Raw genomic sequence first — 27,330 nt, 5'->3', positions numbered from 1 at the left:
AAATCAGTACTCTAAGCACTCAAGTGGGCTCTGCAATGCTGCAGAATACCACCCTTAGGTACCATCTGGAGGAAGTCCAGAATGGTCACACTCTACAGCGTGACTACCCATCCAAGCAACCGGAGCCCTGTACTCACAGGAGTGAAGACGATAGGTTTCAGACTTTGCCTCCCTCATGTGTCCCTTAGTCTTCTCCTCTTGGCCATTTGGCACTGAGTAATATGGCGCCTCTTGGCCAACAAAGCCTAAGCTTGGCTTCTCCTCCTGGTCTTCGGACCCAATTTCCCCACAGGAGGAAGCCAACCCTTTCCGCCCACTTGGCGCTGTATACCTTGACAAACTTGTCAAGAATTTCCCCACCTTTAACCCCGTTCCAGGTCAGCCAAACGATACTGAGACGTTCCTAGCTGACATAGAGGACGCATTGGATGGCTACCCGAACCCTACAGGTTCTGACAGAGTTTACCTGTTGAAGCAAACGTCGAATAGACACGTGACGAGGTTCATTCGTCTACAACAGCAACATGTGCTAAATGACTACGCTAAACTTGCCACAGCTTTGAAATTAGAATTCAGTGGTTCTGCGACTCGCAAACACGATAGCTCACTGGCTAACATCGTCAAACAAGCTCGTAACGAACACCCACAAGCTTACTATCATAGGCTTCGTTCAGCTTACTCACTGAAACAGGAATGGAAGAGCTGTTACCATTCAAACAAATGTTTCTGTCGAACATGTATGCCACCTTCATTACCTACTTGGGTCCTGCAGCCCATGTTGGCTTGCCTATATTACAACTCAGAGAGCTTGCAAGCACAGCTTTTGAGGCATCAAAAGTTCACAACGCTAAGAGCCCTGACCACTCAGTTTTGAAGTTTGACCAGGAGCACTCACTCCAGTTTGAGGGTGCATTATCAGGTATTGGAGCGTTGAGAGATGACGCACAACAACGGTTTCTACCACGAAACCACGATTCCAATAACCTCCGCGGTCTAAATAACTGTAAAGTACGTCACCATCAAAACGACTACCGCTACACTCGACCAGTTCGCTGAGTTCCTGCACCCAACCGACACAAAAAGTGTCAGAGCACAAGGGTAACAAAGGGTTGAAGGACGATCAAAATGTAGACCAATGTTCTCCAGAAGTTCCACAACGTGAAGATCTAAAGCGAGGAAAATTTGAGAAAAGGGTAAAATATAAGTCACAAGGACTAGACAGGTAATTACCGGACACCAGGTCCGCAGGAATTAACACCCATAGCAAGGTTGTTAAAATTCAAATGTCTCCCACTCTCACTTGAGACCCTATCCAGGGTCCGCTTGATCAAGAAACAAGCTCCGGGCTTTGTCTATAGACTCTGATACAAAGGTTGCGTAGAAAAAGGTCAACCACTTCGTTAAAGCCAAGTCCACTCAAAATCTGAAAAGTCGATCTGCTTCCACCTTGAACAGAAATGGCACATCACGCCGTTGCGAATGACCACTCCACTTTGTGGGGAATATGTCCACTAAACACGAATCTAAAACGCCCATACCTGGAAACAGTCCTGGAGGGCTGCTTAACCTGTCATGCGCTAATTGATTCGGGTGTGACAATATCGCTCATCTCTCAAACATTGTTCGATAATCTCAAAAGGGCTTTGAAGCCAACTAAACGTTGGTTGAAAGTGGAACAATGCGACACTACACTTCGAGGGGTCACTGAGACTACCTCGCCTCTCACTTTGAGAGTCATGCTGAAACTTCACTTCCAGGACGTTTCGCTCGTTCACCCTGTGTATGTTACCAGCCTCGAATCTGTACCCCTGCTACTTGGAGCAGACTTGATGGATCGGTTACTCCCATTGATGGATTGGAAAACCAACCAGGTATGGTCACAGGCCACAGTGCCGGTAGTTAGATGAACTTCTCTTGCCCTTCGGACACTTCCGCAAGCACAGCAGCCGCCTCAGCAAGAAAAACATTGATGCGCAGGGTATACTCTGCTTCCCATGATACACCTTCCGCTTTGTGGGGGACTGTCACCCCTTACAATGACACTAATGGCGTCAGTCCAACAACTGACCCGATGACTCCCACTGGTGAAACACTTTGCGATATCACAGACCGATAGCCTCGTCTCAGTTCGCAGGTACTGAAGAGGTTGCCACACGCGGACGCGGTGGTGACTGACAGCCCTCGACAGCCACTGAGCGTTTTGAAGCACAAACAGCAGGAGATTTGGTTGAAAGGTTACAGCCATTATCATAACAACTCGGCCGCTGACAACTTGTACATAGGGTCCGACCTTTTTGCTTGCGCCTCGGATACCAACACCACCTGCTGGTGGGGGGGTCTCAAGACACAAGGGGGGGGGGGGGAATAGCAGCCCAAACCCATGGGGGGAGTGGGGTCGAGACTATGGGCAACACCGTACGAGGCAGCCAGAGCAGTCCAGCTACAATCGGTAAGGAGGTTAGAGACCTAACTAATCAAATTACCCTTGACAACAGCGACATCTTAACAGCTGTGGTGTTACTACACTGAACAAAAATATAAAACACAACATGCAAAGTGTTGGTCCCGTGTCTCATGAGCTGAAATAAATTTGTGCTACAAATTTGTTTCTATCCCTGTTAGTGAGCATTTCTCCTTTGTCAAGATTATCCATCCACCTAACAGGTGTGGCATATCAAGAAGCTGATTAAACAGCATAATCATTACACAGCTGCACCTTGTGCTGGGGACAATAAAAGGCCACTTAAAATGTGCAGTTCTGTCACACAATACAATGCCACTGTCACGACTTCCACCGAAGGTGGCTCCTCTCCCTGTTCGGGCGGTGCTCGGCGGTCATCGTCGCCGGCCTACTAGCTGCCACCGATCCATTTTTCCTTTTCGTTTGTGTCTGTCTGTTTTGTTTACACCTGTGTCTTATTAGTTTATTTTGGTGGGTTTATTAACCTCCGCTGCCTGCTATTCTTTGTGCGGGATTATTTGCTGTTGTTGCTCTGCTAGGGGTGTGTGTTTGCGTCACAGGGTTTTTTTTCCCCTCACGGTTGTGTTGTACTGTTTGTAGTTTATTTAGGAGTAGAGGTTTCTCCTCCGTGTGGTACGTTTATTTCCCTGTGTGTGGCGACTTCGTTGGGTGTGTTTCCCCACCTGTTGTTGTCGTGTTTGGGACGTTCAATAAACGATTGTGCTACAGGAAATTCCTTGCTCTCCTGCTCCTGACTCCTGCACCTACCTCTTCTTAGGAGGCACCTAACAGCCACAGATGCCTCAAGTTTTGAGGGAGCGTGCAATTGGCATGCTGACTGCAGGAATGTCCACCAGAGCTGTTGCCAGAGAATTTAATGTTAATTTATCTACCATAAGCCTCCTTCAACATCGTTTTAGAGAATTTGGCATTACGTCCAACTCACAACTGCAGACCACGTGTAACCATGACAGACTAGGACCTCCACATCCGGCTTCTTCACCTGCGGGATCATGAGACCAGCCATCCGAACAGCTGATGAAACTGAGGAGTACTTCTGTCTGTAATAACGCCCTTTTGTGGGGAAAAACTTGTTCTGATTGGCTGGGCCTGGCTGCCCAGTGTGTGAGCCTGGCTCCCAAGTGGGTGGGCCTATGCCCTCCCAGGCCCACACATGTGCCCCTGCCCAGTCAGGTAAAATCCACAGATTAGGGCCTAATGAATTTATTTCAATTGAATGATTTCCTTATATGAACTGTAACTCAGTAAATCTTTGTAATTGTTGCATGTTGCGTTTATATTTTTGTTCAGTATAGAACATTCTAGAAGCAATCCAAAGTGACAAAATGAAAGATGAAAAAACCCTGTATTCAAGAAGCCTGCCTGGCCTCTATTACCATTCCCTTTCAGAGGCTATTCTATCAGCTGCATAGCAGTGTTTGTGTCAAATACGGTTTATGATCAGAACTGCATCATATTCATATGCTCCTTTATGCATCTGAAATTAACTGCTCCACCAATACCTTTATCAAACATAAATACCAGTTAGCCTGTCTTTTGAACAACTGAATGCACAAAAAAATAAAAATGTTCTTATTCTCTGAATATTGCTAAATATGAAAGATAAGGAAGTAATTTTTTTTTACACTATTAACCGTTTTATTGTTGCAAAAGCAGCATTCCACAGTCAATACATAGGCTGCTCAACAAACCCTCTACATTCAGTTGACATGTGTTAGGCCTACAGTAGCTTTGCACTTCCTGGTGTAATCACGCCAGGCGTTTCCCCTGGTTATCATCGCTACTTCTCAGCCATGCATTGGAGAAATCAAACACCCTAAATAGCTCAACAGCTTACGGATCAGAGTGAGTAAGGTAAAGTCAACTGAGGATACTGGTGTACTGTTCTGGTGTGCTGTTCTGGTGTTCTGTTCTGGTGTTCTGGTGTACTGTTCTGGTGTACTGGTGCACTGTTCTGGTGTTCTGTTCTGGTGTTCTGTTCTGGTGTACTGGTGCACTGTTCTGGTGTTCTGTTCTGGTGTTCTGTTCTGGTGCACTGTTCTGGTGTTCCGGTGCACTGTTCTGGTGCACTGTTCTGGTGTTCTGGTGCACTGTTCTGGTGTTCCGGTGCACTGTTCTGGTGTTCTGGTGCACTGTTCTGGTGCACTGTTCTGGTGTTCTGGTGCACTGTTCTGGTGTTCTGGTGCACTGTTCTGGTGTTCTGGTGCACTGTTCTGGTGTTCTGTTCTGGTGTTCTGTTCTGGTGCTCTGTTCTGGCGTTCCGGTGTACTGTTCTGGTGTTCTGGTGCACTGTTCTGGTGTACTGTTCTGGTGTTCTGTTCTGGTGCACTGTTCTGGCATTCCGGTGTACTGTTCTGGTGCACTGTTCTGGTGTTCTGGTGCACTGTTCTGGTGTTCCGGTGCACTGTTCTGGTGTTCTGGTGCACTGTTCTGGCGTTCCGGTGTACTGTTCTGGTGTTCTGGTGCACTGTTCTGGTGTACTGTTCTGGTGTTCTGTTCTGGTGCACTGTTCTGGCATTCCGGTGTACTGTTCTGGTGCACTGTTCTGGTGTTCTGGTGCACTGTTCTGGTGTTCCGGTGCACTGTTCTGGTGTTCTGGTGCACTGTTCTGGTGTACTGTTCTGGTGTTCTGTTCTGGTGCACTGTTCTGGTGTTCCGGTGCACTGTTCTGGTGTACTGTTCTGATGTTCCGGTGCACTATTCTGGTGCACTGTTCTGGTGTTCCGGTGTACTGTTCTGGTGTTCTGGTGCGCTGTGCTGGTGTTTCGGTGCACAGTTCTGGTGTTCCGGTGCACAGTTCTGGTGTACTGTTCTGGTGTTCTGGTGCACTGTTCTGGTGTTCCGGTGTACTGTTCTGTGTTCCGGTGCACTGTTCTGGTGTTCTGGTGCACTGTTCTGGTGTTCTGGTGCACTGTTCTGGTGTTCTGGTGCACTGTTCTGTGTTCTGGTGCACTGTTCTGGTGTTCCGGTGCACTGTTCTGGTGTACTGTTCTGATGTTCCGGTGCACTATTCTGGTGCACTGTTCTGGTGTTCCGGTGTACTGTTCTGGTGTTCTGGTGCGCTGTGCTGGTGTTTCGGTGCACAGTTCTGGTGTTCCGGTGCACAGTTCTGGTGTACTGTTCTGGTGTTCTGGTGCACTGTTCTGGTGTTCCGGTGTACTGTTCTGTGTTCTGGTGCACTGTTCTGGTGTTCTGGTGCACTGTTCTGGTGTTCTGGTGCACTGTTCTGGTGTTCTGGTGCACTGTTCTGTGTTCTGGTGCACTGTTCTGGTGTTCTGATGCACTGTTCTGGTGTTCTGATGCACTGTTCTGGTGTTCTGGTGCACTGTTCTGGTGTTCCAGTGTACTGTTCCAGTGTACTGTTCTGGTGTTCCGGTGTACTGTTCTGGTGTTCCAGTGTACTGTTCTGGTGTTCCGGTGTACTGTTCTGGTGTACTGGTGCACTGTTCTGGTGTTCAGGTGTTCTGGTGTACTGTTCTGGTGTACCGGTGTACTGTTCTGGTGCACTGTTCTTGTGTTCTGGTGCACTTTTCTGGTGTTCCGGTGCACTGTTCTGGTGTTCTGGTGCACTGTTCTGGTGTACTGTTCTGGTGCACTGTTCTGGTGCACTGTTCTGGTGTTCCGGTGCACTGTTCTGGTGTTCCGGTGCACTGTTCTGGTGTACTGTTCTGGTGTTCTGGTGCACTGTTCTGGTGTTCCGGTGCACTGTTCTGGTGCACTGTTCTGGTGTTCTGGTGCACTGTTCTGGTGTTCCGGTGCACTGTTCTGGTGCACTGTTCTTGTGTTCTGGTGCACTGTTCTTGTGTTCTGGTGCACTGTTCTGGTATTCCGGTGCACTGTTCTGGTATTCCGGTGCACTGTTCTGGTATTCCGGTGCACTGTTCTGGTATTCCGGTGCACTGTTCTGGTATTCCGGTGCACTGTTCTGGTGTACTGTTCTGGGCATGCCTAGGGAGACTGGCACTGTACTGGTGTCTGGGTGCTGTGGGCATGCCTAGCGAGACTGGCACTGTACTGGTGTCTGGGTGCTGTGGGCATGCCTAGGGAGATTGGCACTGTACTGGTGTCTGGGTGCTGTGGGCATGCCTAGGGAGACTGGCACTGTACTGGTGTCTGGGTGCTGTGGGCATGCCTAGGGAGATTGGCACTGTACTGGTGTCTGGGTGCTGTGGGCATGCCTAGGGAGATTGGCACTGTACTGGTGTCTGGGTGCTGTGGGCATGCCTAGGGAGACTGGCACTGTACTGGTGTCTGGGTGCTGTGGGCATGCCTATCGAGACTGGCACTGTACTGGTGTCTGGGTGCTGTGGGCATGCCTATCGAGACTGGCACTGTACTGGTGTCTGGGTGCTGTGGGCATGCCTATCGAGACTGGCACTGTACTGGTGTCTGGGTGCTGTGGGCATGCCTAGGGAGATTGGCACTGTACTGGTGTCTGGGTGCTGTGGGCATGCCTAGGGAGACTGGCACTGTACTGGTGTCTGGGTGCTGTGGGCATGCCTATCGAGACTGGCACTGTACTGGTGTCTGGGTGCTGTGGGCATGCCTAGGGAGATTGGCACTGTACTGGTGTCTGGGTGCTGTGGGCATGCCTATCGAGACTGGCACTGTACTGGTGTCTGGGTGCTGTGGGCATGCCTAGGGAGACCGGTGGCCAGCTCAGTAGCTTCCATCTAGGCTTTATAGCAGCTGCTCTGGTTGTGTCCCTAATCCCTATATAGTGCACTACTTTTGACCAGACCTCACGCTATTAACCGGTGCCTTCCTCTGCTCCTCACCGACAGGCAGCAAGACGGTAACGTTACATAATCGCACCTAGCAGAACACAGCTGAGAGAGGAGAGCCGAGGAACGGATTCTCAATATTTCCATCTCTCTCCCCCTCCACTCCTTCTTCCTTTTCTAGTCTCTTTTTTCCGCTCCAACTCTTTTTGGATCAGAGCATAACAAAACAAAGAGATCCACTGAACATTACATTGACGTCGTCGTATCAGACCACTGTTACAGAGTATTTCTGCACCCAGATGGTAATGCCATATCAAAAATCCTGTATGCATGTTTCTCCCCACCATTTTGTTTCCCCCACCATTTTGTTTTCCAAAGCACCAAATGCTGCCAATAAAGGGATAGTAACTGCTCACCCTCTGAAGGAAATCTAGGACTGCGTTCCTAATGGCAACCTATTCACTACATTGTACACTACTTTTGACCTGAGCCCTATGGGCCCTGGTCAAACGTAGTGCACTATATAGGGAATAGGGTGGCAGATTGGACACAATCTAGCAGAGGGTATAAATGCTTCCTTTTTGAGGAGGATGGAGAGCCTCCACCACCAGAAGTTACAGGAGGATTATGTCATTAAAACGCCATCATTAAGTAAAGCAGGGAGACCATGGCTAGTGGAGATCTGATGAGCTCATGGTGTGTGGAAGAGTCAGTCAAGATCACCTCCCACCTCCATCTATCCACCCATCCACCCACACCTCTCATCTAAGGGACTTGGCTGTAACTGTTAACTGTAACAATCCAGCAGCAGCTCATCCTGCCTGGGATCATCTTGTCGATGGCACCGCATCACTCTGCAAATTGGTTAAACACCACACAACCATGTGCAGTAAGTAAGCCTTGCTTTAAGGAGTCAGTCATTCACTGAATGGACTGACTGAATTAGTAGTTAGCATTTAGCGTTGTCAGCCCCTGACTGACATCAACCAGCCTGCCAATGTCATGGCCAGAAGACAGACCGGGATGTTATGACGACAGAGAACACCTCCACCTCCAGGTTGTCATAACAGAACACCACCAGGTTGTGATAACAGAACACCACCACCTACAGGTTGTGATACAGAACACCTCCACCTCCAGGTTGTGATAACAGAACACCACCACCTCCAGGTTGTGATACAGAACACCTCCACCTCCAGGTTGTGATAACAGAACACCACCACCTCCAGGTTGTGATAACAGAACACCTCCACCTCCAGGTTGTGATACAGAACACCACCACCTCCAGGTTGTCATAACAGAACACCACCACCTACAGGTTGTGATACAGAACACCTCCACCTCCAGGTTGTGATAACAGAACACCACCACCTCCAGGTTGTGATAACAGAACACCTCCACCTCCAGGTTGTGATAACAGAACACCTCCACCTCCAGGTTGTGATACAGAACACCTCCACCTCCAGGTTGTGATAACAGAACACCACCAGGTTGTGATAACAGAACACCACCTCCTCCAGGTTGTGATAACAGAACACCTCCAGGTTGTGATAACAGAACACCTCCACCTCCAGGTTGTCATAACAGAACACCTCCACCTCCAGGTTGTGATAACAGAACACCACCACCTCCAGGTTGTGATACAGAACACCACCACCTCCAGGTTGTGATAACAGAACACCACCACCTCCAGGTTGTGATAACAGAACACCACCACCTCCAGGTTGTGATAACAGAACACCTCCACCTCCAGGTTGTGATAACAGAACACCTCCACCTCCAGGTTGTGATAACAGAACACCACCACCTCCAGGTTGTGATAACAGAACACCACCACCTCCAGGTTGTGATACAGAACACCACCACCTACAGGTTGTGATACAGAACACCTCCACCTCCAGGTTGTGATAACAGAACACCACCACCTCCAGGTTGTGATAACAGAACACCACCACCTCCAGGTTGTGATACAGAACACCACCACCTCCAGGTTGTGATAACAGAACACCACCACCTCCAGGTTGTGATAACAGAACACCTCCACCTCCAGGTTGTGATACAGAACACCACCACCTCCAGGTTGTGATAACAGAACACCACCACCTCCAGGTTGTGATAACAGAACACCTCCACCTACAGGTTGTGATAACAGAACACCTCCACCTCCAGGTTGTGATACAGAACACCTCCACCTCCAGGTTGTGATACAGAACACCACCACCTCCAGGTTGTGATAACAGAACACCTCCACCTACAGGTTGTGATACAGAACACCTCCACCTCCAGGTTGTGATAACAGAACACCTACAGGTTGTGATAACAGAACACCTCCACCTCCAGGTTGTGATAACAGAACACCTACAGGTTGTGATAACAGAACACCTCCACCTCCAGGTTGTGATAACAGAACACCTCCACCTCCAGGTTGTGATAACAGAACACCTCCACCTCCAGGTTGTGATAACAGAACACCTCCACCTCCAGGTTGTGACACAGAACACCACCCCCTCCAGGTTGTGATAACAGAACACCTCCACCTCCAGGTTGTGATACAGAACACCACCTCCTCCAGGTTGTGATAACAGAACACCTCCACCTCCAGGTTGTGATAACAGAACACCTCCACCTCCAGGTTGTGATAACAGAACACCACCACCTCCAGGTTGTCATAACAGAACACCTCCACCTCCAGGTTGTGATAACAGAACACCACCACCTCCAGGTTGTGATACAGAACACCACCACCTCCAGGTTGTGATAACATAACACCTCCACCTCCAGGTTGTGATAACATAACACCTCCACCTCCAGGTTGTGATAACAGAACACCTCCACCTCCAGGTTGTGATAACATAACACCTCCACCTCCAGGTTGTGATAACAGAACACCACCACCTCCAGGTTGTGATAACAGAACACCACCACCTCCAGGTTGTGATACAGAACACCACCACCTCCAGGTTGTGATAACAGAACACCTCCACCTCCAGGTTGTGATAACAGAACACCACCACCTACAGGTTGTTATAACAGAACACCACCACCTCCAGGTTGTGATAACAGAACACCACCTCCTCCAGGTTGTGATAACATAACACCTCCACCTCCAGGTTGTGATAACAGAACACCACCACCTCCAGGTTGTGATAACAGAACACCACCACCTCCAGGTTGTGATAACAGAACACCACCACCTCCAGGTTGTGATAACAGAACACCACCACCTCCAGGTTGTGATACAGAACACCACCACCTCCAGGTTGTGATAACAGAACACCTCCACCTCCAGGTTGTGATAACAGAACACCACCACCTACAGGTTGTGATAACAGAACACCACCACCTCCAGGTTGTGATAACAGAACACCACCTCCTCCAGGCTGTGATAACAGAACACCACCTCCTCCAGGTTGTGATAACAGAACACCTCCACCTCCAGGTTGTGATAACAGAACACCACCACCTCCAGGTTGTGATAACAGAACACCACCACCTCCAGGTTGTGATAACAGAACACCACCACCTCCAGGTTGTGATAACAGAACACCACCACCTCCAGGTTGTGATAACAGAACACCACCACCTCCAGGTTGTGATGAACAACATACGCTTGCTATTTTGACTTATTACACTTATAAACACACAGGCCTCTAAGATGTTACACACCATCCATAACATACCACCCTGCTCTTATCTTTCAAAAACGATTAAAAAGAACGGGAGAAAAGAAGGCCATCAATCCCACCTCCACCTGGATAGAATATTACCGGTGTGTTTAAAGATCTCTTTTAAATATGTCCACAGTTTTGGCCCCCCTCAGGTTCTCTGGCAGGCTATTCCAGAGGCTGGGGGCATAGTAACTAAAGGCTGTCTCTCCATGCCTCTTGGTCATAGGCTTTGGGAGAGTTAAAAGACCTGTGCCAGAGGAATCTACTGGGTACAGAACTTAAAAGCACGTCTGACATGTATTGGGGTGCACAATTATGGATTGATTTAAAAACCAATAGAATAATCTTTAAATTAATTCTAAAACTCACAGGCAGCCAGTACAGAGATCTTAAAAGCGGTGTAATGTGAGCTCTCCGTCTGGTCTTGGTCAGTACCCGTGCTGCAGCATTCTGGATGTTTTGTAGATGACCAATGGCTTTCTTGGGTAGACCAGACAGGAGGTAAACAAAGAGGGGATCAATGAGAACCAGAGATACAGTAGGAGGAAACTTGAAAATTTCAACCTCCACTGTAGAAGTACATACTGTAATCCTGTTGCAACAACACACAGCCATAAATCAAACACACACTCACATACTAAAAAAAAACTCGACACACACACACACACACACACACACACACACACACACACACACACACACACACACACACACACACACACACACACACACACACACACACACACAGTCTATGAAAGAGACGCACAAAGACACTCACGCACATCACAATACCTTCGCAAATGGCCGGAAATCTGTTCTGAAGTCTCTGTGTGTCTTCTCTACCCAGAGTCAGATAACACGTAGCTTACTGAGGAACACCTGACATTACCCTCTCAGTAAGTCAGCCAGACACTCTCCTCCTCGACCAATAACTAACTGTCTGACATTCTTTCCTGCCCTCTCCTCAACTCATGAAACGCCACAGCGGAGTGGAACGTAGAGAGAGCGTCTGGCCAACGTCTGTCTGTCTTTCTGAGAACTCTCTCACTCAAACCTCCAAACAGTGAGTTGAGATAAGAGTCGTAGCTTTCGGTTCTCACTTCTGACTGCCTCTCCTTCTGCTTGAGCACCAGCTAGAAGTCCCACTTCCCTTCTCTTTCTGTCTTTGCTTTCCTGCCCTCTCTCCCTCGCTGTTCTTTTTAATCCGTTCTGAAATCAGGGAAAGCCCTGACTGCCACTGTGCCGACTTCTCCTACCAGAGCAACAACATTCGTTTAAAAAAAATATAAAACAAAGCAGGATGCAGGGGCTAAAGAAGCTCTGGTGACTAATTCCTATTCATGTGTGGGGAGACACACACACACACACACACACACACACACACACACACATACACACACACACACACACACACACACACACACACACACACACACACACACACACACACACACACACACACACACACACACAGTCAACAGCAGATTAGCCACTAACCCACTTGTGATGAGCAGCAACCTCCCACGCCACCACAGCAGCTATAAATACACATTGATCTGTCCTGAGTATTGATACTATCTGCTGCTGCACAACAAGCTCTCACCTCACTAACCGACGAGGACAATAAAAGTTCAAACATACACACACGGGGACTAACGGGTGCTGCTACCACACGGGGACTAACGGGTGCTGCTAACACACGGGGACTAACGGGTGCTGCTAACACACGGGGACTAACGGGTGCTGCTAACACACGAGGACTACCGGGTGCTGCTAACACACGGGGACTAATGGATGCTGCTAACACACGGGGACTAATGAGTGTTGCTAACGCACGGGGACTAACGGGTGCTGCTAACACACGGGGACTAATGAGTGTTGCTAACACACGGGGACTAACGAGTGCTGCTAACACACGGGGACTAACGGGTGCTGTTAACACACAGGGACTAATGAGTGTTGCTAACGCACGGGGACTAACGGGTGCTGCTAACGCACGGGGACTAACGGGTGCTGCTAACACACGGGGACTAATGGGTGCTGCTAACGCACGGGGACTAGTGAGTGTTGCTAACGCACGGGGACTAATGAGTGTTGCTAACGCACGGGGACTAGTGAGTGTTGCTAACGCACGGGGACTAGTGAGTGTTGCTAACGCACGGGGACTAGTGAGTGTTGCTAACGCACGGGGACTAATGAGTGTTGCTAACGCACGGGGACTAGTGAGTGTTGCTAACGCACGGGGACTAATGAGTGTTGCTAACGCACGGGGACTAACGAGTGTTGCTAACGCACTGGGACTAACGAGTGTTGCTAACGCACGGGGACTAACGGGTGTTGCTAACGCACGGGGACTAACGGGTGCTGCTAACGCACGGGGACTAATGAGTGTTGCTAACGCACTGGGACTGAGTGTTGCTAATGCACAGGGACTAATGGGTGCTGCTAACGCACTGGGACTGAGTGTTGCTAGCGCACACACAGGGGTACTGAAATAGACACAGAACACGCTCACAAATACACGGAAAAAGAAACAGACAAAGGGGAACTCGCGCATTGCACACACTGCTGGAAGTCTCAGTAGAGTGACTGTTGAACATTGTGTACTGCAGCCTGGCTGTTGATGGCTGTGCTGTGTGGTTCAGGTGACCTGCTGCTACCTGGGATCACCATGTTACTCTCTCTACAGGGTGGTGCTCCAGCAGCCAACCGTCAGTCAGTCTGTGTGTCTGGTTACAGACGGATCTGAGTAGTGAGTGTGTTGTTGGAGTCAGTCACCGTTAGTCATGGCACGCACACACAAGTACAGACGCACCAACACAACATACTTATGTAAAATCACACACACACACTTTTTATTTTTACAAAGCACACTTGAGGAGCACTGAGTCACAGCCCAGCAGTTTCTATGCAGAATTTGTAGTCACACACACACACACACACACACACAAACACACACACAGTGTGAGCTCACACACACACACACACACACACACACCTTTTCTCCCACCTCCCTCTAGTAAGAGAGGAGGAGAAGGACGTGGAGAAGGAGGAGAGATGGCTGGCGATAAGGGAGTGAAGTCAGTAAGTGAGAGTTACAGGCAGCTTAGAAATCCCCAGACAGTCAAAGTCTATCTATCCAGAGCAAGGTAAGCTGTAGTGAGCTCAGAAACCACCTTGCCTCACCATTTCTTCCCATGGCAGCAGCAGCTAAAGGAAGACGGCCTTCATGTTACGCAAGAGGATGATGTCACTGCCAGCAAGCAGTAAACCACCCACTCCCTCCCTCTACTCCCCACCCCTCATCCAACCCTCTCTCATCCAGCATCATCCCCCTTACTCATATGCCTCCGTCTTAGCCCGTCAGAGACGGCGCCGTAGAAGATGGCTGACGTTTTACGTGCTCCTAACCGATTGGGTTTTTAATGTTCGTTTTTTTGCGTTGTTTGTCATTTATTTCTTTACTTATTTTGAACATAATATTGCTGCTACTGTCTCTTATGACTGAAAATAACAGACATCAGAACAGCGATTACTCACCAACTAGCAGAAGCTTTTTTCTTTCCTTTAATGACCCCGATGTGAACGACATTCTGCTTTCCTGGGAACAGGCCCAAATCTCCATCATTTGCGTGAAGAGACGATGGAGAAAAAGAGCACGCAGGAGGGCTGCCTTCTGAGAATTCGTAGGCGATCGAATAAACCCCCCCTGCCTTCCGTTTTTCGAGCTAACGTGCAAATGGAAAATGAAATCGACAACCTATGAGGAAGATTAAACTACCAACGGGACATTAAAAACTGTAATATCTTATGCTTCACGGAGTCGTGGTTGAACGACGACATTATCAACATACAGCTGGCTGGTTATACACTGTATCGGCAGGATAGAACAGCGGCGTCTGGTAAGACAAGGGGTGGCAGACTATGCACATATGTAAACAACAGCTGGTGCATGATATCGAAGGAAGTCTCAAGGTTATGCTTGTAGACCACACTATCTACCTACAGGTTTTCAGCTGTATTTTTCTAGCTGTCTACATACCACCACAGACCGATGCTGGCACTAAGACCGCACTCAATAAGCTGTATTCTGCCATAAGCAAACAGAAAAACACTCATCCAGAGGCGGTGCTCCTAGTGGCCGGGGACTTTAATGCAGGGAAACTTTAAATCTGTTTTACCAAATATCTATCAGCATGTTAAATGTGCAATTCTATCCTCCTGATTCCTGCTTACAAGCAAAAATTAAAGCAGGAAGCACCAGACTCAGTCAATAAAAAAGTGGTCAGATGAAGCAGATGCTAAGCTACAGGACTGTTTTGCAAGCACAGCATTGAGGAGTACACCACATCAGTCATTGGCTTCATCAATAACTGCATCGATGTCGTCCGCACAGTGACCGTACATACATATCCCAACCAGAAGCCAAGGATTACAGGCAACATATGCACTGAGCTACAGCTGCCGCTTTCAAGGAGCGGGAGTCTAACCCGGAAGCTTAAAAGAAATCCCGCTATGCCCTTCGACGAACCATCAAACAGGCAAAGTGTCAATACAGGACTAAGATCGAATTGTACTACACTGGCTCCGATGCTTGTTGGATGTGGCAGGGCTTGCAAACCATTACAGACCACAAAGGGAAGCACAGCTGAGAGCTGCCCAGTGTCACGAGCCTACCAGATGAGCTAAACTACTTCTATGCTCGCTTCGAGGCAAATAACACTGAAACATGCATGAGAGCACCAGCTGTTCCAGTCGGCTGTGAGACCACGCTCTCCATAGCCGATGTGAGTAAGACCTTTAAACAGGTCAACATTCACAATGCCGATGGGCCAGACGGATTACCAGGATGTGTTCTGCGAGCATGCGCTGACCAAATGGCAAGTGTCTTCACTGACCTCTCCCTGTCCGTGTCTGTAATACCAACATGTTTTAAGCAGACCACCATAGTCCCTGTGCCCAAGAACACTAAGGTAACCTGCTTAAATGACTACCAATCTGTAGCACTCACCTATGTAGCCATGAAGTACTTTGAAAGGCTGGTCATGGCTCACAACAACACCATTATCCCAGAAACCCTAGACCCACTCTAATTTGCATACCGCCCCAAAAGATCCAAAGATGATGCAATCTCTATTGCACTCCACACTGTCCTTTCCCACCTGGACAAAAGGAACACCTACGTGAGAATGCTACTCACTGACTACAGCTCAGCGTTCAACACCATAGTGCCCTCAAAGGTCATCAATAAGCTAAGGACTCTGGGACTAAACACCTCCCTCTGCAACTGGATCCTGGACTTCCTGACGGGCCGAGCCCAGGTGGTAAGGGTAGGTAACGACACATCTGCCACACTGATCCTCAACATGGGGGCCCATGCTCAGTCCCCTCCTGTACTTCCTGTTCACTCATGACTGCACGGTGACACAACAGTGATAGGCCTGATTACCGACAACGATGAGACAACCTATAGGGAGGAGGTCAGAGGCCTGGCCGTGTGGTGCCAGGACAACAACCTCTCCCTCAACGTGATCAAGACAAAGGAGATGATTGTGGACTACAGGAAAAGGAGAACCGAGCACGCCCCCATTCTCATCGACGGGGCTGCAGTGGAGCAGGTTGAGAGCTTCAAGTTCCTTGGTGTCCACATCACCAACAAACTAACATGGTGAAAGCACACCAAGACAGTGATGATGAGGGCACAACAAAACCTATTCCCCCTCATGAGACTGAAAAGATTTGGCATGGGTCCTCAGATCCTCAAAAGGTTCTACAGCTGCACCATCGAGAGCATCCTGACTGGTTGCATCACTGCCTGGTATGGCAACTGCTCTGCCTCCAACCGCAGGGCACAACAGAGGGTAGTGCGTATCGCCCAGTACATCACTGGGGCCAAGCTTCCTGCCATCCAGGACCTCTATACCAGGCGGTGTCAGAGGAAGGCCATAACAATGGTCAAAGACTCCAGCCACCCTAATCATAGACTGTTCTCTCTCTGCTACCGCATGGCAAGCGGTACCGGAGCGACAAGTCTAGGTCCAAGAGGCTTCTAAACAGCTTCTACCCCCAAGCCATAAGACTCCTGAACATCTAATCAAATGGTTACCCAGGCTATTTGCATTGCCCCCCCTTTTACACAGCTGCTACTCTCTGTTATTATCTATGCATAGTCACTTTAATAACACTACCTACATGTAAATATTACCTCAATTACCGTGACTAACCGGTGCCCCCGCACATTGACTCTGTACCGGTACCCCCTGTATATAGTCTCACTATTGTTATTTTACTGCTGCTCTTTAACTACTTGTTACTTTTATTTCTTATTCTTATTTGTATTTTTTGAACTGCACTGTTGGTTAGGGGCATGTACGTAAGCATTTCACTGTAAGGTCTACACCTGTTTTATTCGGCACGTGACCATTTTTTTTACAGTACAACACCTTTCTCTCTCCCTCCCCTCTCCCTCTCTCTCCCCTCTCTCTCTCTCTCTCTCTCTCCCTCTCTCTCTCCCCAACATGTTTCACTCTTTTGTTTCATTGCTCCATTTCTCAATCCGTGTCCTGAACAGTTTCTCTCCTTCTCTCTTAACATACTGATTCAGTCTCTCACTTGTTGCTGCTGATGGTAGTGGGGGCATTTATTCAGAGACCTGCCTTTGGAGCCTTAAATCACACCCTATTCCCTAGGAATATTAGGGTATAAAATGCCATTTGTGAGGCAGCCTGGAAAGAAACACTGGTGTCATGGCTGACTGGTATCTCTGTTAGAAAAAGCTGTTTCCACACTCTGGTCAACAAACCTAGGGGCCACATCGCAAATAGCACCCTATTCCGTATATAGTGCACTACTTTTGTCCAGGGCCCATAGAGGAATACGGTGTGATTTGGGACGAAACCGATAGCTTGTGTTGTTGTAGCAGCCTGATGGAGGCTTGATGCCACGGCTTGACCTGTCAGGAAGAGTGGAGCTTGATTTTCCCATGGTAAACCTCCTCCTTCAGTCCAGACAATACATCAATGCCTCACACCTGACTGCCACCTGTCAGTGCGGGCTGTGCTGCCTGCAGTCATTGGAGAACAGTGACTGAGATGTAAGGAACCTTCTGACCCGTCAAGAGTGTGTGTGTGTGTGTGTGTGTGTGTGTGTGTGTGTGTGTGTGTGTGTGTGTGTGTGTGTGTGTGTGCGCGCACGTTTCTAATATTGGCCTGACTGATCCTGCTAACCCCACTTTTTCCTGATGACTCACACATCTGCAGTGGTGGCTTTCAACTTGTCAACATCGACCCACCCGCTGGAATCCACCAGGATCGACCCACCCGCTGGAATCCACCAGGATTGACCCACCCGCTGGAATCCACCAGGCTCAGACAACCAAGGACGAGGCCATCAGGATCAAACCACCAAGGACGAGGCCATCCTGACAGGGTCTTTGTCTTTCCATGAAGAGACAGAGACCCTCTTAGACCATCACACCTAATTTCCTCATCCACCTCCTACAAATCCATACACTACACAGAAACAGACAGACAGACACGCAAACAAGACAATCATTCCTGGAACTGACTGTCTCACAGGGCACATGCACAGACAGCTAGACCGGTACAGTGATTTGTGTGAATGAATCCATGAAGAGACAGAGACCCTCTTAGAACAGATGAACAGAAGTGACTGTTTACTGACCTGTCTGTCTGACTCCCTGGTTGTGACTGTCGATCCTACTGACCTGTCTGTCTGACTCCCTGGCTGTGACTGTCGATCCTACTGACCTGTCTGTCTGACTCCCTGGCTGTGACTGTCAATCCTACTGACCTGTCTGTCTGACTCCCTGGCTGTGACTGTCGATCCTACTGACCTGTCTGTCTGACTCCCTGGCTGTGACTGTCGATCCTACTGACCTGTCTGTCTGACTCCCTGGCTGTGACTGTCGATCCTACTGACCTGTCTGTCTGACTCCCTGGCTGTGACTGTCGATCCTACTGACCTGTCTGTCTGACTCCCTGGCTGTGACTGTCGAGGCTACTAACCTGCTGCAACACCAGCAGAAACCAAGTATCGCCCTTACAGAAACCAAGTACCGCCCCTACAGAAACCAAGTACCGCCCTTACAGAAACCAAGTACCGCCCTTACAGAAACCAAGTATCGCCCTTACAGAAACCAAGTACCGCCCTTACAGAAACCAAGTACCGCCCTTACAGAAACCAAGTACCGCCCTTACAGAAACCAAGTATCACCTTTACAGAAACCAAGTACCGCCCTTACAGAAACCAAGTACCGCCCTTACAGAAACCAAGTATCACCTTTACAGAAACCAAGTACCGCCCTTACAGAAACCAAGTAACGCCCTAACAGAAACCAAGTATCGCCCTTACAGAAACCAAGTACCGCCCTTACAGAAACCAAGTACCGCCCTTACAGAAACCAAGTATCGCCCTTACAGAAACCAAGTATCACCTTTACAGAAACCAAGTACCGCCCTTACAGAAACCAAGTATCGCCCTAACAGAAACCAAGTACCGCCCTAACAGAAACCAAGTACCGCCCTTACAGAAACCAAGTACCGCCCTTACAGAAACCAAGTATCGCCTTTACAGAAACCAAGTATCGCCCTTACAGAAACCAAGTATCGCCTTTACAGAAACCAAGTACCGCCCTTACAGAAACCAAGTATCGCCTTTACAGAAACCAAGTATCGCCTTTACAGAAACCAAGTACCGCCCTTACAGAAACCAAGTATCACCCTTACAGAAACCAAGTACCGCCCTTACAGAAACCAAGTACCGCCCTTCCAAGTACCGCCCTTACAGAAACCAAGTACCGCCCTTACAGAAACCAAGTACCGCCCTTACAGAAACCAAGTATCGCCCTTACAGAAACCAAGTACCACCTTTACAGAAACCAAGTACCGCCCTTACAGAAACCAAGTACCGCCCTTACAGAAACCAAGTACCGCCCTTACAGAAACCAAGTACCGCCCTTACAGAAACCAAGTATCGCCCTTACAGAAACCAAGTACCACCTTTACAGAAACCAAGTACCGCCCTTACAGAAACCAAGTACCACCTTTACAGAAACAAAGTACCGCCTTTACAGAACCCAGGAGGACATTACACAACAATGCAGCAGCCACTTAACCTGTTGGGGCTAGGGGGCAGTATTTTCACGGCTGGATAAAAAAACGTACCCGATTTAATCTGGTTACTAATCCTAGAATATGCATATACTTATTATATATGGATAGAAAACACCCTAAAGTTTCTAAAACTGTTTGAATGGTGTCTGTGAGTATAACAGAACTCATTTGGCAGGCAAAACCCTGAGACAGATTCTGACAGGAAGTGGATACCTGATGTGTTGAATTACCTTTAAGCCTATGCCATTGAAACACACAGGGGCTTATTAACCTGTTTGGGCTAGGGGGCAGTATTGAGAATTTTGGAAAAAATATGTGCCCATTTTTAACTGCCTCCTACACCAACTCAGAAGCTAGAATATGCATATTATTGAAAACACCCTAAAGTTTCTAAAACTGTTTGAATGGTGTCTGTGAGTATAACAGAACTCCTATGGCAGGCAAAAACCTGACAAGGTTTCATGCAGGAAGTGGCCTGTCTGACAAGGAGTCGTGCGTCTTGCATCTGTTTATTGAAGAGTAAGGATCTTAGCTGTAACGTGACAATTCCCAGGGCTCCAATAGGCTCTCAGAACCCGGGAAAAACCTGAACGATGACGAGGCAGCCTCTGGCTGAAACAGATTATCGCCTTATCCAAGTGGCCGATCAGAGGACCATTGAATGAGGCGCGTGCACGATTCGCCCCCGTGGAGAAATTTCATTCGGCTGTTTAGCTTATTGCAGATTCCCGGTTGGAATATTATCGCTTTTCTACGAGATAAATGGCATAAAAATTGGTTTTAAACAGCGGTTGACATGCTTCGAAGTACGGTAATGGAATATTTAGACATTTTTTGTCACGCCATGCGCCATGCGCACGACCATTATTTACCATTCGTATAGTGTCTAGAACGCACGAACAAAACAGAGGATATTTGGATATAACGATGGATTATTTGGGACCAAACCTACATTTGTTATTGAAGTAGAAGTCCTGGGAGTGCATTCTGACGAAGAACAGGAAAGGTAAGAACATTTTTCTTATAGGAAATAGGATTTTGGTGAAGGCTAATCTTGCCGGGTGTCTAAATAGCTAGCCGTGATGGCTGGGCTATGTACTTAGAATATTGCAAAATGTGCTTCATCCGAAAAGCTATTTTAAAATCGGACATATCGAGTGCATAGAGGAGTAATGTATCTATAATTCTTAAAATAATTGTTATGCTTTTTGTGAATGTTTATCGTGAGTAATTTAGCAAACTGTTAGTAAATTCCCCGGAAGTTTGCGGGGTATGCTTTTTCTGAACGTCACATGCTAATGTAAAAAGCTATTTTTTGATATAAATATGAACTTGATTGAACAGACATGCATGTATTGTATAACATAATGTCCTAGGTGTGTCATCTGATGAAGATCATAAAAGGTTAGTGCTGCATTTAGCTGTGGTTTGGGTTTTTGTGACATTATATGCTAGCTTGAAAAATGGGTGTCTGATTATTTCTGGCTGGGCACTCTCCTGACATAATCTAATGTTTTGCTTTCGTTGTAAAGCCTTTTTGAAATCGGACAGTGTGGTTAGATTAAGGAGAGTCTTGTCTTTAAATAGCTGTAAAGTAGTCATATGTTTGAGAAATTGAAGTAATAGTATTTCAAACGATTCAAAAATCGTGCCACTGAATTCAGGTGGCTGTTACGTAGGTGGGACGAATTCGTCCCGCCTTGCCCATAGAGGTTAATCTTTTGGCACTTCCTATTGCTTCCACTAGATGTCCCCAGCCTTTACAAAGTGTTTTGAGTCTTCTACTGTGAGATCTGACCGAACAAGAGCCTTGGAACGGTGATGGCCGATTAGACTCTGGCGCGCGAGGTCATGTTGGGTACCCTCGTTCCAATACGTTTTAAAAGAGAATGCATTCGTCCACCTTGAATATTATTCATGTTCTGGTTAAAAAAGGCACTAATGACTTATGCTATACAACATTTGACATGTTTGAACGAACGTAAATATATTTTTTCCCCTCGTTCATGAAGTGAAGTCCGGCGGGCTTAGATCATGTGCTAACAACACGGAGCTTTTTGGACATAAATGATGAGCTTTTTTGAACAAAACTACATTCGTTATGGACCTGGGATGCCTGGAAGTGACATCTGATGAAGAGAATCAAAGGTAATGGATTATTTACATAGTATTTTCGATTTTAGATCTCTCCAACATGGCCGTTAGTCTGTATCGCAAAGCGTATTTTTCTGGGCGCAGTGCTCAGATTATTGCAAAGTGTGATTTCCCAGTAAGGTTATTTTTAAATCTGGCAAGTCGATTGCGTTCAAGAGATGTAAATCTATAATTCTTTAAATGACAATATAATATTTTACCAATGTTTTCTAATATTAATTATTTAATTTGTTGTGCTGACTTGACTGCCGGTTATTGGAGGGAAACGATTTCCTGAACATCAACGCCATAGTAAAACGCTGTTTTTGGATATAAATATGAACTTGATAGAACTAAAAATGCATGTATTGTCTAACATAATGTCCTAGGAGTGTCATCTGATGGAGATTGTCAAAGGTTAGTGCATCATTTTAGCTGGTTTTATGGTTTTGGTGACGCCTGTCTTTGAATTGACAAAACATTACACACAGCTATTGTCAATGTACTCTCCTAACATAATCTAACTTTATGCTTTCGCCGTAAAACCTTTTTGAAATCGGACAACGTGGTTAGATTAAGGAGATGTTTATCTTTCAAAGGGTGTAAGATAGTTGTATGTTTGAAAAATTAGAATTTTGACATTTATTTGGTTTCAAATTTGCCGCTCTTGAAATGCACCTGCTGTTGATAGGGTGCACCACGGGTGGCTCGCTAGCGTCCCACATAGCCCCAAGAGGTTAACAGAAAACAAACAATTCTCTCAATTCATCATGTCAGAGAGCTTGTCATGTTGTCCATCGCAGAGGGAGCGTCAATCAACTGAACCTGATAACATCCTTCTCTAAATCCTTACAAAACCAGCCAGGAATAACTTCAGTACATTACACAAGCAACAAACCAGTTCAATTCTCTATAGACAATCGTGTTAGACGGCTTGGTGTGCTGTTCATGTCAGACCCTTCTTCAAAAGGGACCTTGAACAGTACACTACAACAACAAACATTAAAACAAAGCAGCTGTTAACAATAAAAGAAACCTGTCTAGAGCAATTCCTTCACAATAAATGTTAAATAGATTGATGTGCTGCTTATTACAGAGATCCTTCAACTTGATTCAATTGGACCTTGAAAACGATTGTCCTAAGAATGTCCTGCCTCACAACACATCACTAAGTGGCTGCGTCCCAAATTACATCCCATTCCCTATATTAGGGGTACTGAACTCTTACACTACGGGGTCCGGAGCCCAATGTTCACTCTAAAAGTTTTAGGGCACTGAGCAAATTTCAGGTCTGCTGAGCGCAAACTTGAACGTTGTGAAATTTCTGTTTAACTTCCAGCACGCGTTTACCGTGAACACTGAGGCTGTACCTGCTTTAAGTTACAGTTTTAACAGTGGTCAAGTAGGCTGCTGTGTCTATTTGATCATAATGAAGGCCTACCAGAGTGGCCTACCATCAAAAACAATGGAGAAATTGCATCCCATAACATTTTACCATGGAAATAGCTGTTCTATCATTCAGCCGACAGTAGCAGCCAACGTGTGGTGTTCAACGTAGACCTACATTCCATGTGTCTGAAAAAAACATGCAGGGCTTGACATTAACCTGTTTATCCACTTGTCCTTCAGACAAGGAGGTGACTGGAAATGTTGTGGTGTTTGATGGAAGAAACCACTTTACAAAATACAATTACTTATTATTCCCATACCATTACCACAGAGAATCATACAAATTATGATTTTGTGCTCTTGTAGGAAGTAATCACTCCTCCATTAATGATTAGCTATAACTGGGCTAATAACTCACTGACTAGCAAAGAATATGAACAAATGTGTTCAGGTGGTTACATGTAGCTCACGCTACTCACGACCGCACATGCTGTAAACACAGTCCAGTTCAAAGTGAATGGCACAGATCCATATATGGCAATGGTCTATTTGCATATAGGGATACTTTAGCTCTGATTGGTTATGGCTCACCGGTCTGTGTATACTATGGGCCTGAGTCGTGCCTGTCAATGCAATAGAATCCTACTCCGATGCGTTCTGCTTACAACAAAATCTCTTGCATAGTTTGGTTTGTTTCGGTATGTTGCATTGAATATTGCGTTGATTCGATCACAATTCCCACAGTAAAGAGAAACGTTGATAGTGTTAACTAACGTGGAAAACTCTAGAAAGTTAAATCTCATGCTTCTCTGCGCGGAATGGTATTTCTTCTGTGCGGCAGTCCTGGGGGAGCTGCGCGCAGCTTAGCGGGAACATTGCTAGAGCCTGCTGGTTTTCTGTTCTACCTGATAATTAAAATGACACCCACCTGGTGTCCTAGGTCTAAACCAGTCCCTGATTAGAGGAGAACAAGGGACAAAAAAACCACAGTGGAACTGGTAAGCATTTCACTGTAAGGTCTACACCTGTTGTATTCGGAGCACGTGACAAATAAACTTTGATTTGATTCCAGGTCAAGAGCTGAGTTTGGGAGTTATATTTAAGCAATAAGGTATATGGCCAATATACCATGGCTAAGGGCAGTTCTTAGGCACGATGCATCGCAGAGTGCCTGGACACAGCCCTTAGCCGTGGTTTATTGGCCATATACCACAAAACCCAGAGGTGCCTTATTGCTATTATAAACTGATTACCAACGTAATTAAAGCAGTAAAAATAAATGTTTTGTCATACCCGTAGTATACGGTCCATTATACCATGGCGGTCAGCCAATCAGCATTCATGGCTCAAATCACCCAGTTTTATATAGACAAATCCTGGGTGGCTAAAAAAATCTAAGTCTGGGAGAGCCAATGAGGCGAGGCGATGGGATAATCACTAATGGACACCAGTGTATTCTGGGTAAATTGACATTCCCTTTGTATAGGTAAGTCTTCAGGTAAAGATGTTCACGAAGCCATTTGCTGCAGGGCGAGGCTACAGCTTCCCTTCCCCAGGGACCTAATTGTTACTCCGTCTAACCAGACAATGTGCGACATTAAACTGAAGATGTGTCTGAAATAGCAGCCTTTTCCTTAGGTAGTACACTATTTTTAACCAGTGTGTGCATGTAAGACCGGAGTCAATTGTGCTTGTATCATACAGTCTTACATATGCTAATGTCTGTTCATGTAAGCACAGGCAACCACTGCTGCAGTGCATCCATCCAGAACGCAGCACTTCAACATTATGACCTCTGAATGGAACGGCTCTTTAAATGTGTCAGATTGTTCTCTAATGTGTGTTCTGTATGCATTCAACATCACATGAAGTATCGTCTCAGCTATTAGAGAGTCAGGCAGCTAACTGTGTCTCATTGATAGTAATGACCAACATGGCCAATGGGTCATTGGCATAGTCTATTTCACAAATGGCACAACATACCCTATATAGTGCACTACTTTTGACCAGGACCCATGTAGGGATTAAGACAGCCATTTTAGGAAGCAGCCATGGAGCATGAAAAAAACAAAACATCAAGTGGTGATTAAAACTCCAGCTGAGGAAATCATGGACTCAAATGAGCATGTCATCGTTGCCAGCGAGGAGACTAGCTGTTATTGTTCTTTCTCCAAGTAAGTCACTGTGGAGCAGAAACTGTGGGTAACACTGCATGGCTGTCCTCCCTGTCCGGTGGATCTAAGCTGACATCCACAGCACACTCTGTACAGTTACAGTACCATCCCTCCCAATCCCCCTTCTCTACAGTTACAGTACCATCCCTCCCCTTCTCTAGCTATAATCTCCCCACCGACCTGCACCACTATTTTCTCTCCACTCACTCTGGCTTGCTGAATTCCCAGCATTCCCTCTCTCTCTCCCTCATCCTAGAAGGCTCCCGCAGTAGGACACAAGGAACGTCACCTGCACACTAAGACTCATACTGCTCCGTTGCCTGGCAACCATTACATTAATGGTTTGCACAAGCAAAGAACAGGCATTGCCAGCACACTGCGCACACACACACACACACACACACACACACACACACGCAACCACCCTTTTAAGGGTTTCCGGCTAGCATATGTCAGTTTTACTCTCTTTTTTTCCCAAAGAAATACTTTTTTATTTTATCTCCAGAGAATTAGCTATCCCACATCCCAAACAGAGAATTAGCTATCCCACATCACATTCTAAACAGAGAATTAGCTATCCCACATCCCAAACAGAGAATTAGCTATCCCACATCCCAAACAGAGAATTAGCTATCCCACATCCCAAACAGAGAATTAGCTATCCCACATCCCAAACAGAGAATTAGCTATCCCACATCCCAAACAGAGAATTAGCTATCCCACATCACATTCTAAACAGAGAATTAGCTATCCCTCATCACATCCCAAACAGAGAATTAGCCATCCCACATCCCAAACAGAGAATTAGCTATCCCACATCACATTCTAAACAGAGCCCGGGAGAAAACAGATCGCAGTGCGTTCACGTCACACAGAGGCAGTATTTCTCTGTGAATTACACATTCTCTGAAGTCAATCAGATACACAGATCTCTCTCTCCTCCCTCGCTGTGTCATGATTCCTCAACAAGTCTCAAAACAACATGTGCAGTCCAACCATTGGACCATTTCATGACCGCAGCGGACCCCTCCCTCCATTCCAGGTTTCTGTTGCTGGCGAGGACGAAGGACAAATGAAAGGCGGCTGGGCGTCTCCCACTCTGATTTTCCCCTCAGCCCCGGTCGGTCGTACACCAATGTGTCCCTTTCTAAGCCAAAATCAACGTTGCTCTACCCCAAGGTTCCAGGAAGTGATGTTGGAGCGCAGGGCTACTGAACTCACCTGTGGAGCAAGGAGGAGAGTGTGTACACGTACGTGTGTGTGTGCGCGCGTGCATCCATCCATGTGCGTTCGAATGTCAAGTCTAGAGGGGAGCTCTTCACTCTAAAAATGGTCAACAATTTCAGGCTCAATGATTCAGTCCAGCGGCTTGATAAATGATGGAAATAGTCGCCATTACACTAGCCCATACAGACACAGAAGAAGACACACACAACATAACACAGTCAGGTTGTCAGACCTACTGACATCAGGGGGAAACCTAGTGATGTCAGACCTACTGGCATCAGGGGGCAATCTAGTGATGTCAGACCTAGTGGCATCAGGGGGCAACCTAGTGATGTCAGACCTACTGGCATCAGGGGGCAACCTAGTGATGTCAGACCTAGTGGCATCAGGGGGCAGCCT

The 27,330-nt window shown here is 47.1% G+C and overlaps 1 protein-coding gene across 9 annotated transcripts in view; it reads right to left on the bottom strand.

Annotated features, from left to right (window-relative positions):
• The window catches only part of LOC106589029 (zinc finger protein 40), a 121,546-nt gene that overhangs the window by 73,623 nt on the left and 20,593 nt on the right, over positions 1–27,330 (bottom strand). The window contains exon 1 of one of the 9 annotated variants that reach the window (XM_045709771.1): positions 11,667–12,220. The exons of the other annotated variants lie outside the window; for them this stretch is intronic. The gene's annotated coding sequence lies outside the window, so the exon portion shown is untranslated. Of the gene's footprint in view, positions 1–11,666; positions 12,221–27,330 lie in introns of those variants that run through there. 9 annotated transcript variants of the gene reach the window in all.

The sequence above is a fragment of the Salmo salar genome, chromosome ssa27 (assembly GCF_905237065.1).
Source record: "Salmo salar chromosome ssa27, Ssal_v3.1, whole genome shotgun sequence".
In the NCBI taxonomy this organism is placed as follows: domain Eukaryota; kingdom Metazoa; phylum Chordata; class Actinopteri; order Salmoniformes; family Salmonidae; genus Salmo; species Salmo salar.
This window is presented reverse-complemented; position numbering and strand designations above follow the sequence as displayed.